The sequence below is a fragment of the Herpailurus yagouaroundi genome, unplaced genomic scaffold, assembly GCF_014898765.1.
Source record: "Herpailurus yagouaroundi ecotype Mexico unplaced genomic scaffold, PumYag 67700, whole genome shotgun sequence".
NCBI classification, from domain to species: domain Eukaryota; kingdom Metazoa; phylum Chordata; class Mammalia; order Carnivora; family Felidae; genus Herpailurus; species Herpailurus yagouaroundi.
The window spans coordinates 3198955-3216045 of NW_024420499.1; the positions used below are offsets into that span (position 1 = coordinate 3198955).

Below are 17091 nucleotides of genomic sequence, written 5' to 3' on the forward strand. Positions count from 1 at the left end.
GCTGACTTTATTGTGAGAACACAGTATATAATACATATAACATACAAAATATGTGTTAATTGACTGTTTATGTTATTGGTAAGGTTTCTGGTCAACAGTAGGCTAATAGTAGTTAAGTTCTGGGAGAGCCAAAAATTATACATGGATTTTTGAATGCACAGGGGGTCAGCACCCCTAACCCTTGCATTCTTCCAGGGTTAACTATATTTTAAGAAGTAAATGATAGCAACTCAGTGAGGTAGGCAAGGATAAGTAAACTAATTTAATGAGATGATGTATCTAAAAAAAAACTTTGTAATCAAATAAATATTAGGGACCACTAAACCATAGAGAGAGCCTAAAAGCCTCCTGACTCAAGACATATTTCATCTGGGAGAGACAATGGCCAAGAGGAACATTTTTAATAAGCTACTCGTATCCTAAGATGCTAGTATTTGAGGAAATTTGAGGATAAACAAAAGTCCCACATTGTACAGTAAGTTAACATAACCTACAGAACTGCTTACTGTAAGTAGTAGTACAGGATGACTAATTATATTAAATAACACTTAAGATGTTCTGTTCAATGGTATTCATCAAATTACAGTTCCACACATCACTGGTGTTATTCAGGTTGAATCAAGGGATTCTGCCACCAAAATCAATCCGTGGCAGGCATTTCTTAATTTGCAAACACAATTTTGGTTCATGGGGAAAATTTTCTCCATTTCAGGTTTTCACTCCCAGATTCCTCTTAAATCATTTAGTGACTGTAGCAGACAGCAAAACAAATGAACCGGTGGCCAAAGAACACCTAGGACAAGCACATCGGGTGTCACCAATGGCTGGCTTTTCTTCATTTGTGGTCACATACTTGTGTCTGTATTTTAAACTGCTAGTAAAAATACCCTGTAGTCATACGATGGTCTGAAACATACTGTCTCAATCCCACTTGTAAGAATCAGTTGCCCACAAAAGAAAGTAGTGGGGATGCAAGACAAGGCAATTGCAACTTAAGGCAGTCTTGGAGGCAGGAAAATATGAACAGAAGCCAAAGTTTGAAGCCAAGAAGAACACAGTTCACATCAGCATTTAATCCAGAGAGCAAGGTGTGGATAGGATAGGTAGCAGGGAGAATAGACCACATGAGAGAACAGGGTTGGATTGAGTTGAAAGATGAAAAATTGGCTGAACAGAGCTTTTGTATGTGTTAGTATGCCCCTCTATTTACATGGTGCCCAGTGCATATTGAGGTAATAGATGCAAAAGCTTAAAGAAGTCGGAATATACTTATAGCAATATTTTATAGGATCCACAGAGAGCATTCTGACTTCCAGGTGATCTGCTATCCAGATTCAGAAGCACCAATGTTAACTGGTGAATAACAGATTCATAGGGGATCATTAGCAGGCAATAGAGATACTCTGGCAATAGTCTTAACTCTTAGACGAGGCACGATGAAGTAAGAGCCTCTTTTCTAACAACCTACTCCTTGGAATCTCTATTAGAGGAAAGATCTTGGGCTGGTCTCCTCCCTTATGATAAAATTACTGGGATTCTTTAAGATGGCTCTGTGCAGTATGACTGCTATTTCTGGGAATCAGCACTCCAGAGGCTGTAGACAGGCCTCAGAAAATCAGAGCAATCCCCTCTTTGTGTCCTGTTCTATTCTACCTTAGGAGAACAGGCATATAATGTTGGACTGATTCCAATGTGAAAGGGAATGGTGATCCAGTCTGAATGATATAGTTTATTTTATGCATAAAAACGATCCAAACCAGTAACTGAGTCTCAAACTTCATTTCTCTCAACCTGAATCATCCTGTTTTGCTTGTCTTTAGGGAGTAAACACATTGGCTAACCAATAAATGTGGCCCTCACTTGGTGCTCTATCTAACCCCATGGTCTCTGAGTATCATGAATGTTACTAATACTGTGCAAACTTTGTTTTAATAAATAGCCAGTTTTAGGGCTGGCGTTGATCTTACAATCATCATTTCTATCTTTCTCATTTCACAGAAAAGGAAACAGACATAGAGAAGAGGTAAATGTGACTAGTTCAAGTTCATACTTCAATTAGCAGGAGAGCTGACACTAGAATCCAAGTCTCCTAATTCCCAGGACACTATTCTTCAAACTGCACCATTTTACACATACAGGTATGTACCATTGTTTCCAGGTAAGTCCCCAGACAAATTTTTAACTTTTGTTCTGGAAGTGTACAATTGTAACATTGCAAGTCCTAATCTTGTGTGTTATTGAGTAAGGAAGGGAGGTGAACTAACCAACTTTGCAGGAAATATATCCTTGTTACAAAAGTACCAATAGTACCCACAAAGGTGACCTGGTTTTGAGGATCCCAATTTGCAAAATGAGAAAGTTACAAAACAGTCACATTGAAGGAGATTGCATTATAAGGGAATACTCAGCAGAACTTCTTGAGTTCATTTAAGCATTTACGATTATTACTTGGCAGAATCCTCTGGGACAGAGAAAGAAAGTTAAAATGTTAAGAGCCACTGCCAGATGAAGACCAAGAAGAAGGCAAAATAAGCATCTTTGAAGTAAAACTGAAGTGATGAAGAAATAGAATCTGTTGGACAGAAACTCAGTTTCCCCTGAAGGTATCAGGGCCCCAATAGCCAGCCTAGTGAAGAGTCTTTCTCAATTACATGGATAGCACCATTACCTGTGTTTTAGTCACTCAGGCTTAAAGTTGAATATCATCTGGAGGTTCTTTCTCTACCTCATCCCCTATAATGTACAGATTACCAAGCTCTGTCTTTCTCTTTCTTTGAAATAACTCTAACATTCTTCCCTTCTCCCATCTGACGGCATTCCAGATGGGACTCCAATATCTGATGGGAAAAGTCCTATTCTCTTCTACTCTAATTCACCACTGGCACAGCCATAGAAGTCATCTTATAATATACAGCTTTCTTGATCACATCCTGTTTAAGAACCTAGAGTGATTCCCCAGTGCCTCCAAGATCAAGATGTAGCTAGTTTCTCAACCAAATGTTCTATATCCTCCAACAAATGGGCCCAGCTTAGCTACATCTACATACCTCCCTCTCTTCCCAAATACTGCCATACCCAGGGCATTGCCAAGTCCCACCTTTAGCTTCCATCTCCACCCCACGTATAACAGAGGTGCTTTCACAGCTCTCCCCTCTGCCTATCTAAATCCCACCCAGTTTTTCAGATCCAGCTCGGGTTTACCCCTCTACATTCCTTTCCTAACCACCTCCCTAAAACTCCAGCTAACCTTGATCTTTACTACTTTAATTAGTGCCAGCTATGCTCAAGGCACTGATCTTCTTCCTCCTTTAGAAATGAGAAAAACTAACAGGTAAAATTTGGGGCCCATTTTTATAAAGTCCTGTTCTGAAGCAGAGGATTGGAACAATGTGCATGTTAGCCCTTAGTGTCTGTTACTATAGAGAGTTCCAGGGCATCAGTTGAAGGATTCCCCAATCTTTCTCCCTCCCAAGATGAAGGTAAGATCTGTTGGAACATCCAAAATGTACTTCATTCATGACACATTACCCATTTGTTGCAGAATCACAGAATCTTAGAATACATAAGAGAAAGGGGGCTTTGGATCATTAACTATACATTATACATGAGAAAACTGGGGTCCATTTCTGTTCTGTCCATTTCTGGGAATTGTGATGTTTTCTTTTACTTTAAAAAGCTACGGGGCGCCTGGGTGGCGCAGTCGGTTAAGCGTCCGACTTCAGCCAGGTCACGATCTCGCGCTCCGTGAGTTCGAGCCCCGCGTCGGGCTCTGGGCTGATGGCTCGGAGCCTGGAGGCTGTTTCCGATTCTGTGTCTCCCTCTCTCTCTGCCCCTCCCCCGTTCATGCTCTGTCTCTCTCTGTCCCAAAAATAAATAAAAAATGTTGAAAAAAATTTAAAAAAAAAAAGCTACTACTGGGAAATAGCACCATTTTAAAAGAAATTCAGCAGTACATATCTTTAAAAATGCTCCTGGTTTTTGACCCAGTAATTTGACTCCTAGAAACTACACTGAGAAAATTATCTTGAATATTTTTTAAAAATTATGTACAAAAATATCACAGCTTCATTTTTAACAATGGAGATAAATTGAAGACACCCTAAACATCCCCAAATTGGAGACCAGTTAAGTACATTGATATACCTGATCTGATCTAATAAAATATTACATAGCCATTTAACATGATATTTTAACATAAGATGGCAGAATCCATACACCCTCAATCTCACCTAGCAGAGTCATTTCTACATAAGGGAAATTGGTGGCAGAAAAGGCAGAAGATTTAAAGAGTGTGTGGGATAATAATAACGTGTGGGAAATTCTTTTAAAAAAATATTAAGTGAAGAAAACTGAATAGAAAATGTATATGTAGGATGAACTCATTTAAAATGCATGGGGGAGGGGCGCCTGGGTGGCGCAGTCGGTTAAGCGTCCGACTTCAGCCAGGTCACGATCTCGCGGTCCGTGAGTTCGAGCCCCGCGTCAGGCTCTGGGCTGATGGCTCAGAGCCTGGAGCCTGTTTCCGATTCTGTGTCTCCCTCTCTCTCTGCCCCTCCCCCGTTCATGCTCTGTCTCTCTCTGTCCCAAAAATAAATAAACGTTGAAAAAAAATTACAAAAAATAAAATAAAATAAATAAATAAAATAAAATGCATGGGGGGGAAGACTGGAAAATTTTATTTTAAGCCAATTGTTTGATTTTTTAATGAAAATTTATGATTTGCTGGTTTAAGTAATTTTTTTATTTTAAAATAATTTCAGACACATAAAAAGGTACAAGAACAGTACAAAGAACTTCTGTGTACCCCTCACTCATATTCCCTAAATATTAGCATAAATAAACTTTCATTTATTTATTTCCTTATTACAGTTTTGAGGTCTTTTGTTTATTTTTTTTTAACATTTATTTATTTTTGAGAGAGAGAGAGACAGAGCACGAGCAGGGGAGGGACAGAGAGAGAGGGAGACACAGAATCCAAAGCAGGCTCCAGGCTCTGAACTGTCAGCACACAGCCCGACGGGGGGCTCGAACTCACAAACCACGAGATCATGACCTGAGCTGAAGTCGGACGCCTTACCAACTGAGCCACCCAGGCGCCCCAGTCTTTTATTTTTTTACACTTATCATGCCATGAATTCATAGGGAATGGGTTCCAGCAGCTCAGGCCATTTCCACTGGTTCTCACAAAATGTGCTTCTCTGGGTGGGGCAGGCTGGCACTTCAGTTGAATCCAAGTACCTTTCCCTTTGGCTTTCTTTTTTCCTGATCCCTTCACATGCTTCAGAAAACTCTCTCGGCTCTTTGAGTCCTTAATATGCTCAATACGTACATTAATTCTCAAGCAAGAATCTTGCCCTTAACTTGTTTGTTTACAACAATGCCAACGGTATGCTGGGTAACGTTGTAGACTCTCCAGTTTGGTCATGGTAACATTTGTGGGGCATTCCGTTTTGAAAAGCACCCTTTCCTCTGATGTCAACAACATCACCTTTCTTGTAGATTTGCAAGTATGGGGCCAAAGGAACAACTCTATGTTTTCTAAAAGGCATAGAGAACAAATAGTGGGTACCTCTCCTCTTTCCCTTTGTGGTAGTCATTTTGGTGAATTACTGGGAGATGGCAGTTCTGGCCAAAAGGGATAAATAAACTTAAAGAAATCCTTCTGCCCCATTTAAGGATTGTTTGGCCAGTAAGCTCCTATGTGAACAATGTCATGTTAGATTCCAAAGTGAACAGGTAACAGTAAGGAGACAGACACTCATTTCTGATGGCCTGTGGGATCTAGGATGAAAGCCAGTCCCAAGACTAATGATCAGATGCAACACTTTTAACCAATTACACTGCCTATTATTTGCTGTAATCAGTGCCATCCATTCTGCCTTTCCCTTGACTACTTCAAGGAATATCATGCAGACAAAGTGATAATGAGTGTTGAGCAACAGAGTTAAACTTCCCAATTCAGCTGAGTGACTTGAGGGAGACAAATATATATTTTTTGTTCATGTCTTCACTTTAGTGAAAGTGAAAAGCATCGATTTAATTCAGCTTCCAGCAGTTCCACATAACTCTGCTGGACATCAAAGAGAAGTTTAATAAAGATTTGGAGACCTTACAAAAATAAAAACACCACATGGCCATAGCCATGAAAATGATTATGCAAACTAGAGTACCTACATTTTAGCATAGATACTATGTTGTTCTACCCTGAATTTGAAAAAGTCCTCTGTATTGTAGACATTGTGGAGGTAGAGGAGGCATTTGGGTGATCCAGCACTGTCCAAGAGAACTTTCGGTAATGATGAAAGTGTTCTGTATCTGTGCTGTTCAGCATGGTAGTCATGAGTCACCTGGGACTAGTGTAACTGCAGCACTGAATTTTTTTTATTTCATTTCATTTTAATTCATTTAAATTTACATAACTGCATGTGGCTAGTGGCTACTACACTGGACAGTGGATATCTAAACCTTTCTCCACACTAAGTAGAAATTTCCTCTCCAGTCCCCCTGATCTCTGCACTCTCACTGAAAATCATATCCATTCCCAACAGTTCCAGTTACCTTATAATGATGGTACTCAATCTTGGCCGCATATTACGTTCACCCAGGGAGTTGTCCCTAAGTGTCAGTGTTGGGGATGGGGGTACTATGACCCAAGCATGGATATTTTCTAAAAGCTTATCAGCTCATTCTAAGGTACAGCGAGATTTGAGAACCTTTGATCAATATTCTGATGACTCCCAATTCTACATCACCAGATTTCAATGCTGTGCTCCACATGATGACTGGATCTTTCCTTCCTGATTCCCCTCCACCTCAGCCCCCCCAAAACCCTCAAACAAATGGAACAAGCCAAATGGAACATCATTATCTTGCATTGCTTCCACCTAAACCCTTCAAACTATAATTACTGGACTTACTTCTGCCATTTTGCTATTTGTTTCTTTATGTCTTATATAGTTTTATTTATCAATTCCTTCATTTCAGCCTTGTGTTTGATTTACTTCTCATTTCCTATTCTATATATATATATTTTAAGTAAACTCTACCACCCAACGTGGGGCTCGAATGCATGACTCCAAGATCAAAGCCTCATGCTCTACTGACTGAGCCAACGAGGCACCCCAAGAGGGGTATATTCTATATATGTTTTTAATTATTTCCTTGGTGGTTACCCTGGGGATTAAAATCAACATCTTCAATGTATAGGAAGCTAGTTGCAGTTAATAGTAACTTAGCTTCAGGGTGCCTGGATAGCTCAGTCGGTTAAGTGTCTGACTTCAGCTCAGGTCATGGTCTCACTGTTCATGAGTTCGAGTCCCACGTCAGGCTCTGTGCTGACTTCTCAGACCCTGGAGCCTACTTCAGATCCTCTCTCTCTCTCTCTCTCTCTTTGTGTGCCCCTCCCCCACTCATTTCCTCTCTCTCAAAACTAAATAAAAACACTTTAAAAAATAATAACTTAGCTTCAATAGTATAAACACTCTCTTCCTATGCAGCTCCATTCCTCCCCTTCTATGTTGTTTTTGTCACAAATTACATCTTTATTTACTATGTCAGTTAACATAGATTTCTAATTTTTGTTCTATGCATTTGTCTTTTAAGTCATGTATACAAAAAAGAAGACTTATAAACCAAAAGTAGGATACTGGCTTTTATATTTAGCTATGTACTTCTCTTCACCAGTATTTCTTTATTTCTTCATATGGTTTTGAATTGTTGTCTAGCCTGAAGGACTCCCTTTAGCATTTCTTATAGGGCAGGTTTACTGGCAATCAACTCCTTCAGCTTTTGTTTTTCTGGGAATGTCTTGATTTCAACTTTATTTTTGAAAGATAGTTTTGCAGGATATAGAATTTAGGTTGAGAAGGTCTTTTTTCTTTCAACATTTTAAACATATTACCCACTGCCTTCTGGCTTCTATGGTTTCTGAAGAGAAATTGGCTATTAATTTTATTGAAGATTGTTTGTCTACGACAAGTCATTTCTCTTGCTACTTTCAAGATTCCTTCTTTGTCTTTGTCTTTTGATAGTTTGATTTTAATGTGTCCCAGTGTGGAATTCCTTGGAGTTTAGCCTTCTTAGAGTTTATTAACCTTCTTGGATATATAGATTCATGTGCATCATCAAATTTTGGATCTTTTTGGCCATTATTTACTCAAATATACTTTCTGCCACTTTTTCTCTCTCTTCTCCTTCTAGAGCTCCCGTTATGCATCTGTTGGTACACTTGGTAGTGTCTCACATACATCCAAGGTACTCTTCCTTTTTACTTTCTGTCCCTCAGACTGGATAATGTTAATTGAGATGTTTTCAGTTTCACTGATTCTTCTACTTGCTCAAATCTGCTGTTCAGCATTTGGCAAATACTATTGGGGAGGGTGCTCTAACTCAGAAAATTCCAAGGGGGGAGGGTGTGTAAAAACAGGCAATCTTCTCAGCTGATTCCTTTTTTTCATGCAGCAATTCAGTACATATGTATTAACCAGTCAAAATATAAGACCACAATTCTTTGAGAACAAAATCCATATTGCCCTGCCTGACACCAGCAAGCCACAACTAGGGATGGGAGCCACTGTCTCCATAGCTTTATCCAAGCTGAGGAGCAGGAGATGGTAGGCAGTTCATTAGAAATGCTACAAAATTCTCTCGCCAAAATTTAGTAGCTTCTTTCTTCATTAAGCACTACTTTTATTGTTTTAAGTTTTTTATTAGATACCAGAGTTCAGAAAAGTTGATTCTGATGGTCTTTGTTATGATGGTTAATTACTGCATTAGTGGAGACATGGGTTTTTAGAGTTCCCTACTTTGCCATTTTATACAATGTCCTTTTTCCTTAATCAAAAATTTTGTGGAAACATTACACATTTATCCTTTTATTTAAACTTTATTTTGTTTTGTCGAGCTCCATATAAAACCTGAACGACATACTTTTTGTAATTTATGTCTTAATTTAATTAAGAAATTATATTTTTCTTGGTCTGAGTCTTACTGTTCAGCAACATAATGTGCTTCCCTATTCTCTTTGGTCCTGTTTTATCCCCTTTAATAACTTCTTTTACATAGACCCTGTTCCTTGCTAAATAAATTAATTCCTGGATATCTTAAGATGTCACTATTGTGCCCTGGGTTTCTTCCATTTTAATTTATGAGTGATGGTGATGATTATGGCTACATTTTTTAAGCTATTGATATTTGTACATTTTTCTTACATTCTGTCACCTTACCAAATCCCTTGTTAACTCTAACAGATTTTTGTAAAGTTTCTTGGGTATTTTATTACAAAATTACATTATGTAAATGTAAAGGTAATGATTACGGTTAAATTTTTTAAGGCTATTGGTATTTATATATTTTTCTTATATTCTCTCACCTTACCAAAGTACTCTGTTAGTTCTAACAGATTTTTGTAAAGTTTCTTGGGCACTTTATTATACAATTACATTATGTAAATATAAAGGTAATTTTGTCTCCTCTGTTAAATATTTATCATATTTTCACATCTTCTTACTACAAAAGTCAGAACCTTAAAATTGAATAATAGTGCTAATAGTGGCAAACCTACCTTGTTCTTTGTTTTTTTTTAATTTATTGTGAAATTGGTTTCCATACAACACCCAGTGCTCATCCCAAAAGGTGCCCTCCTCAGTACCCATCACCCACCCTCCCCTCCCTCCCACCCCCCATCAGCCCCCAGTTTGTTCTCAGTTTTTAAGAGTCTCTTATGCTTTGGCTCCCTCCCACTCTAACCTCCTTTTTTTTTTTTCTTCCCCTCCCCCATGGGTTTCTGTTGTTTCTCAGGATCCACATAAGAGTGAAAACATATGGTATCTGTCTTTCTCTGTATGGCTTATTTCACTTAGCACCACACTCTACAGTTCCATCCACGTTGCTACAAAGGGCCATATTTCATTCTTTCTCATTGCCACATAGTACTCCATTGTGTATATAAGCCACAATTTCTTTATCCGTTCATCAGTTGATGGACATTTAGGCTCTTTCCATAATTTGGCTATTGTTGAGAGTGCTGCTATAAACATTGGGGTACAAGTGCCCCTATGCGTCAGCACTCCTGTATCCCTTGGGTAACTTCCTAGCAGTGCTACTGCTGGGTCATAGGGTAAAACCTACCTTGTTCTTGATTTTAATGACAATGGTTCCAGTATTTCACAATTTATTATATTTACTCTTGTTGTAAGGTAAATAGTCTCTTTTTTGGATAAGTAGTTTATTTCTGTTCCACTGTTACTTTAGTTTCTTTTAAAAATAGGTGCTGAGTTAAAGCAAATTCTTTTTTTCATGTATTGATATAATCATGTTTTCTTTCCTTTAAGTTATTGACTTATTTACCAAATTGTATTGACAATTTCCTCCTATTGAACCATGCTTGCATTCTTAGGATAAATTCCTTTTGGTCATAAGGTATTATTCTCCAAATTCGCTACTGTGTTATAATTTGCTAATATTTTATTTAGAATTTTTCGGTATTATTTTCATGATTAAAATAGTCTATAGTTTTCATCTTAGGTTATCTTGATTAAATTTTGACCTTAACATTATGCAAGCTCTGTATAATTAATTCTTTTTCCATAATCCAAACTATTTTTAATAACAAGATGATCATCTGTATGTTTTTTTTTTTTTAACGTTTATTTATTTTTGAGACAGAGAGAGACAGAGCATGAACGGGGGAGGGTCAGAGAGAGGGAGACACAGAATCTGAAAGAGGCTCCAGGCTCTGAGCTGTCAGCACAGAGCCCGACGCGGGGCTCGAACTCACGGACCGTGAGATCATGACCTGAGCCGAAGTCGGCCGCTTAACCGACTGAACCACCCAGGCGCCCCTCATCTGTATGTTTTTAAAGCTCTATATATGCAGCTGTGAAACCACTTGAGTAGAAAGACTTTTAATTGGTAGATATCTCAAATTATTTTAATTTCTTCTATAATTATTAATCTGTTCAGTTTTTCCATTTATTTATGGTTTAATTTTGGTAATTTTTCAGAAAATGCAGTCACTTAGGATGTCTTCAGCTTCTTATAACAGAAAAGCATGCTTAAAAGTGGGTTAATAAACAGGGAGTTTTTATCTCATACAACTAAAAGACTAGAGATTGAGCAACTCCCAGATTGGTTAATTAAATGGCTCAAAGACCTCATAAAGGAATCAATTTATGCCATCCTCAGCATGTAGGCTGAATCTTTTAGGTTGACTGTCATTATAGTTCCAAGGTGGCTACCAAAGTCCTTGGTGTCACAAGCAAATGACAACATTCAGAGGCAAAAAGGGAAATATTTCTCTTTTTACATCTCTTTTGCAGAACAAAGAAACCTTTCTCAGAAGTCCCCTAGGACATCGCATTGGCCAGAGTTGCAACAAATACTCAAACCTAGATCAATCACTTGCCAAAGAAATATTGGAATTACCAATATTGACTTAGTCTTAGACCAGTTAAGACTCTTTCCTTGAGGTGAAGGAGGGGCTTCTTGCCTGAGCACATGGCTGTATGGAGGAGAGGAAGTTAAACATACAAACAAAAGCAGAGCTCTAGTGACAGAACATTACCCCATCTCTATCCTCATCATTATTTCATGTAATAACTCAATACAAACTTACTGAGAGCCTACTATGTGCCAGGCTCTGTGTATAGAGTAGTAAATATTATAGGTAAGGCTCTTGCTATTATGAAGTTTATATTTTGGTTGGGAGAGCTAGTTGTTAAAATAATAAATATAAATATGATCATTTCAAATAGTGATAAGTTCTTGAAGAAAAACAAGTCAGGGTAATGAGATGGAGAGGAACATGTGAGAGGTTCCATTAGAAAAAGTGGTCTAGGAAGGCTTATTGAGGAGATGACATTTGATCTGAAACCTACATGTTAAGAAAGAAATTATGGGATTATGGGATTGCCTGGGTGACTCAGTCAGTTAAGCGTCCAGCTCTTGATTTCAGCTCAGGTCATGATCTCACAGTTCATGGGATGGAGACCCATGTCGGGCTGCATGCTGACAGCATGGAGCCTGCTTGGGATTCACTCTCTCCCTCTCTCTCTCCCCCTCCCCTGTGCTCTCTCTCTTTCCCTCTCTCTCTCAAAATAATTAAGTAAACTTTAAAAAGAAAGAAAGAAAGAAAGAAAGAAAGAAAGAAAGAAAGAAAGAAATTGTGGAAAGAAAGAAAGAAAGAAAGATGTAGTGGAAGAGGGTTATAGGCAGTGAACCACATGTGCAAAGGTCCCCAGGTGGCACATGCTTGAGAGGTATGAAGAATAGAAAGTTAACATTCTCTTAAAATACCATTGTGCTTTATACATCTATATCTGAGCACGTGCTGTGTCTATTGCCTCGGATGACCATCCCGGCATTGCTATGTAGTGAACTCCTATCCACTTTACAAGACATGGCTCAAATATTACTTTCTCTTCAATTACCTCCCCAGGTAGAGTTGAACGCTTGATCCTTTGTGCCCCTACTATATGTTAGAATCCTTACCATACCATAGTACATTTGACTTATTTTCATTTGTTTCTCCCTCTGGATTTGGCGGTTGCTTAAAAACAAGGTCTATATCATTTATATGCATAGAACATTATATATATATATATATATATATATATATACACACACACACATTATATATATATATATATATATATACACATATTTGTATTCCCCACTACCAAGTACTCTGGGCCTGACAAATAGAAGGTGCATAACAAGTATTTGTTGAACTGAAACAATGAGTATCTACTGTTCCTGGTACTATTACAGGGATTATGGAGCATATAAAAGAGTCTACCTTCATTGAAGTAGTTAAAAATGTAGACTCTGGAGTTAGAAGCTTGGCTCTAATCCCAAACCACCACTTACTAGCTGTGTGAACTAAAACAATTTACTTAACCTCTCTGTGTCTCAGGTTCCCTATCTGTGAGATGGGAGATTATAATAGGAACTGTCTAAAAGTGAGGAATAATGAAATAATGTAAGTGAAGCATTTAGGGCCATAGTATCTGGCATCTGATAAGTGCTTAATGTTAATTTATTATTATGTATAAATTAATAAAATTCTTGAATTGATAAATTCTATACACATGAGAAGCAATACTGCAATACACCACTATGCAGGCTGGTTTTAAAAAAAATTTTTTTAACGTTTATTTATTTTTGAGACAGAGCATGAACGGGGGAGGGGCAGAGAGAGAGAGAGACACAGAATCCGAAGCAGGCTCCAGGCTCTGAGCCGTCAGCACAGAGCCCGACGCGGGGCTCGAACTCACGGACCTCGAGATCACGACCTGAGCCGAAGTCGGCCGCTTAACCGACTGAGCCACCCAGGCACCCCTGCAGGCTGGTTTAAAGTGCCTCCTGAAACAAGATGCTATGGTACCTTGACCTCAACTAAGCACTGCTGAATGTATGAATGAAGAAAAAAATAGGTGCACTGTAATCTGTGCCAGCCTGACCATTCTAGAGCACTCCGTGCATTTCTGAGCACGATATTTCAAGAGAAACAAAATATAGTGTAACTAGAAGCAGACCACTAAAATGATCATAACTCCTGAGAAGGGGAGACTCAGTACAGAGAGAGACACGAGAGCTGAAATTAAACATTTGAAGGGTTTTGCTGCTCTAGACAAAACAACTAGGGCAATGAGATAGGAATCACAGGCAGAGGATTTCAGGTGAACATAGAAAAGCATTTCCTGAAAGTCCGCATCCACCACACAGGTAAGAAAGTGCTGAGTTTCCCATCAGTGGAAGGGCTCATTAACTGAATAGTCACTTAACAAGGATATCGTCAAGGGGACCTTTTCATTGGGCAGGAGAGTATTCTAGATGACCTTTGAGGTCCCCTGCAGGAAGTGCAGGATCTGGTTCACCTTTTTTGGGAAAGATTAGAATTACTACATTAAAATTAGGACGTTCTCAAAGTGGTACTCTGAAAGGAGCCAAAATGCTCTCAAAATCAACACTCCACCAAACACACGGGTGCACACACACACACACACACACACACACACACACAGTCTTCCTCTCACCAGCCCACTCCTCTGCCTTTGTATGTAAAATTTCCATTTTAGTCACTTTTTGGATTGGGCATTAAAGATTCCTTTTTAAATGTAATTTTTTCCTGGAAGACATATGGCCTTAAGCCCCTCGGCCATTACCATCATCTTCTACCACAGTGCCTGGTACATATTCACTAAATGTGCTTATTATCCACCATTTATACTTGAGATTGTACAAGTTTATCAGATTAAATCTACCTGTCTTAAAGGGCTCTGAGGAGATGCAGAAGTGGATAGATAGGCTTAGATAAGGGTGAGAGGTCACAAGGGTTTCGCTATTCAAGCTCAATTCTCACGGCACAGAGTGAAAACCACACACAGATACCATGTCCCTCTAAAGGCACAATTTTTTTTTAGTTGGGTGGGAAGCCATGCTCTCCTCCTCACAGACAAAGTCCTGAGTTGGGCAGTGATCTGGGCTGGGATTTGCGCCCTGGCCTTCTGCCCAGCCCATTGATTGAGCTCCTTAAATCATATCATTTAAGCCTACAAATGTCACAGATCCCATTAGACAATCTCCTCTGGCTAGCAGCACAGAAAAGAGAGAACATGAGAAGCCCCCAGGGGCACCCTGTTAGACCATTCCTAATGTTCCATACTTGGGGGACTACACTGGGAGTGAGGTTCACTTGTAGAATGGCATAAAGTGCTGGCTGGTTTTGTTTCGTTCAGTTCAGCATATACTTCAAGGCCAGTGCAGAATGATGGGAAAGCCAACCTCATCTCTTGGCTTAGGTTAATGGCAAATGAGTACAATCTGCCAAGTATAAAGGTGACGGGAAGGAACCTTCCCAATAATACATCCTCAAGAGATGCCAGAAACCCTATCATTAGCTATTTGTTCCCAGAATAATGGCAGAGTAGGACGAACAGCAAGCATATGAAGAAAGGATAGGTCCCAGAGCCTGGAGCAAAGCTGAAGCTAAAGCTGTAAGCAAGGGTAAAATGGCACCGGCCGAGGGGTTGGAAGAGAGCAGGGCACTAGGCAAGTCATTAGATGTTTACGTAAGCCTACGTATAGTCAGACAATGCAGGAACCCATTTTACAGCATTGTCAATGTGTAGTATAGAAGTGGGCATGAAAGAGATTTCCAAGGGTGGATACCAGGCCTCTCTTTTCCCCTTCATCACACCTTTCCTGCCCTAGACACATGTCTCTGTACTTTGAAGGCCACAGCAACTTCCCTAATCAAAGAATACACATTAAGGTGTTAATAGCTGTTGGGGCGCCTGGGTGGCTCAGTCGGCTAAGCGTCCGACTTTGGCTCAGGTCATGATCTCACGGTCCGTGAGTTCCAGCCCCGCGTCGGGTTCTGTGCTGACAGCTCAGAGCCTGGAGCCTGCTTCGGATCCTGTCTCCTTCTCTCTCTGCCCCTCCCCACTTGTGCTCTGTCTCTCAAAAATAAATAAATGTAAAAATAAGTTTTAAAGGTGTTAATAGCTGTTAGCCACGTGATCTTTTATTCCTTCTGGGAGTAGTTTTAGAGATGCAGTGCCTTAACGCAAAAGAGTGACTCTCTAATAGTATATTCTCAGGCAAACCTCTGGAGGAGAGATTTTTCTCTAAGGGGAATACTGTGAGGCTTCTCATAGCATAGCCCACTGGAAATGCAATAGACCAGATCCGTTTCAAATGCAAGAGATGAAAAGTAAATCTAGACGCTGAATTGACTATATATAATCCAATTATCCTTACTTCAAGTCTCAAATTACCATGATTTTACTGCCCCCCCCCCCCATTCACTACTATGACCCACACATCTGGCACACAGTGAAAGTTCAATGAATGGTCCTGCGTGGTGCCTCCATTATTATTACTATTAGCACCGGAAGCAGTAGTAGCAATAGTTCTGCCCTGGCACAGTGCCTGGGGCATATTAAGTATTCAAAGCTATACTAATTATTTTGTTGCACCAGCTCCTGGCATAGTGCCTGGCACATAATAGGGCACCGATTTAGTTAGCTCCCTTCCTTCTCATCTTGCTGTAGGATACATTTGTCTTCAGTTTACCCCACAGCTTTGCCTTACTCAAGTGGGCACAGATCTTCCTTCGGCAACAGTGCTTAGCACAGCATCACTCGTGACCCCATCTGAAAATACATCTAGCCTTTTCTCCCAGGGTAACTTCTTAAGTGGCAAATGGGCAGCGAGCATTTAAGATCGTTTTGCAGATGGGACAACTGAGGTTGTGAGCGCTTGCCTTTTAGCTCACCTCTCATCTTTGTATCTTATCATAGCCTGAAAACTGTGCTCCTATCAATTTCTCCCAACTAGGCCATGATCCATCTCACTACTATTGTTCTTATGTTCTGTAGGGCCTGGACCACCCTCACATTTTCACATTGCCTTTTTTTTTTTTTAAGGTCTTATTTTTAAGCAATCTCTATACCCAACATGGCACTCAAACTCAACCCCAAGATCAAGAGTCACAGGCTCTACCCACTGAGCCAGCTAGGTGCCCCCACATTTGTACTTTTAATTCATCTTTCAAGAACTCACTAAAGAGCTACATCCTCCATGAAACATTCTCTGAGCTCTCCAGCCTTCACTGAGCCCTTCCTGAAATCCCAAAGTATCACTACCACATAATTTAGCCCTTCATTCCATGACCATGCCAACCTTTCTCAGCTAGATTGTATTTGTTCATTAAACATTCATCTGTTGAGCACCCGTCATGTTCTAGACCCCATTGCAAGTGCTGGGAAGACAGGAATCAAGGTACTCAAACCCTAGTGGCATAAAGACAAACATGCTATTAGGTGACATTGGAGAAATGTCATCCAAGTACCAGTGGAGAACTCAGAGGGAGATTGGCTAACCTCCTGAAAGTGTTGGGGGTGGGGTGGGGGGACTTCACAGAGGAGGAGAACTGTGAGCAAGGTGCTGAAGCCGAGAAGGAGTTTGTTAAGTGGAGAGAGTAGGATGAAGCTATGTGCAAAGACATGGTCATTAAAGGGCCACTCAGAGAGCATGGCTCAGTATGTCTAGAACTTAGGTTGGGATGGAGAAAGATGAGAGAATATC

General features: G+C 39.7%; 1 protein-coding gene across 1 annotated transcript in view; it reads left to right on the forward strand.

The window, feature by feature from the left end:
* TRPC5 (transient receptor potential cation channel subfamily C member 5) overlaps positions 1–17091 on the forward strand; it is a 276342-nt gene that overhangs the window by 113006 nt on the left and 146245 nt on the right. The window contains exon 2 of the mRNA XM_040468429.1: positions 1999–2138. The gene's annotated coding sequence lies outside the window, so the exon portion shown is untranslated. The remainder of the gene's footprint in view (positions 1–1998; positions 2139–17091) is intronic.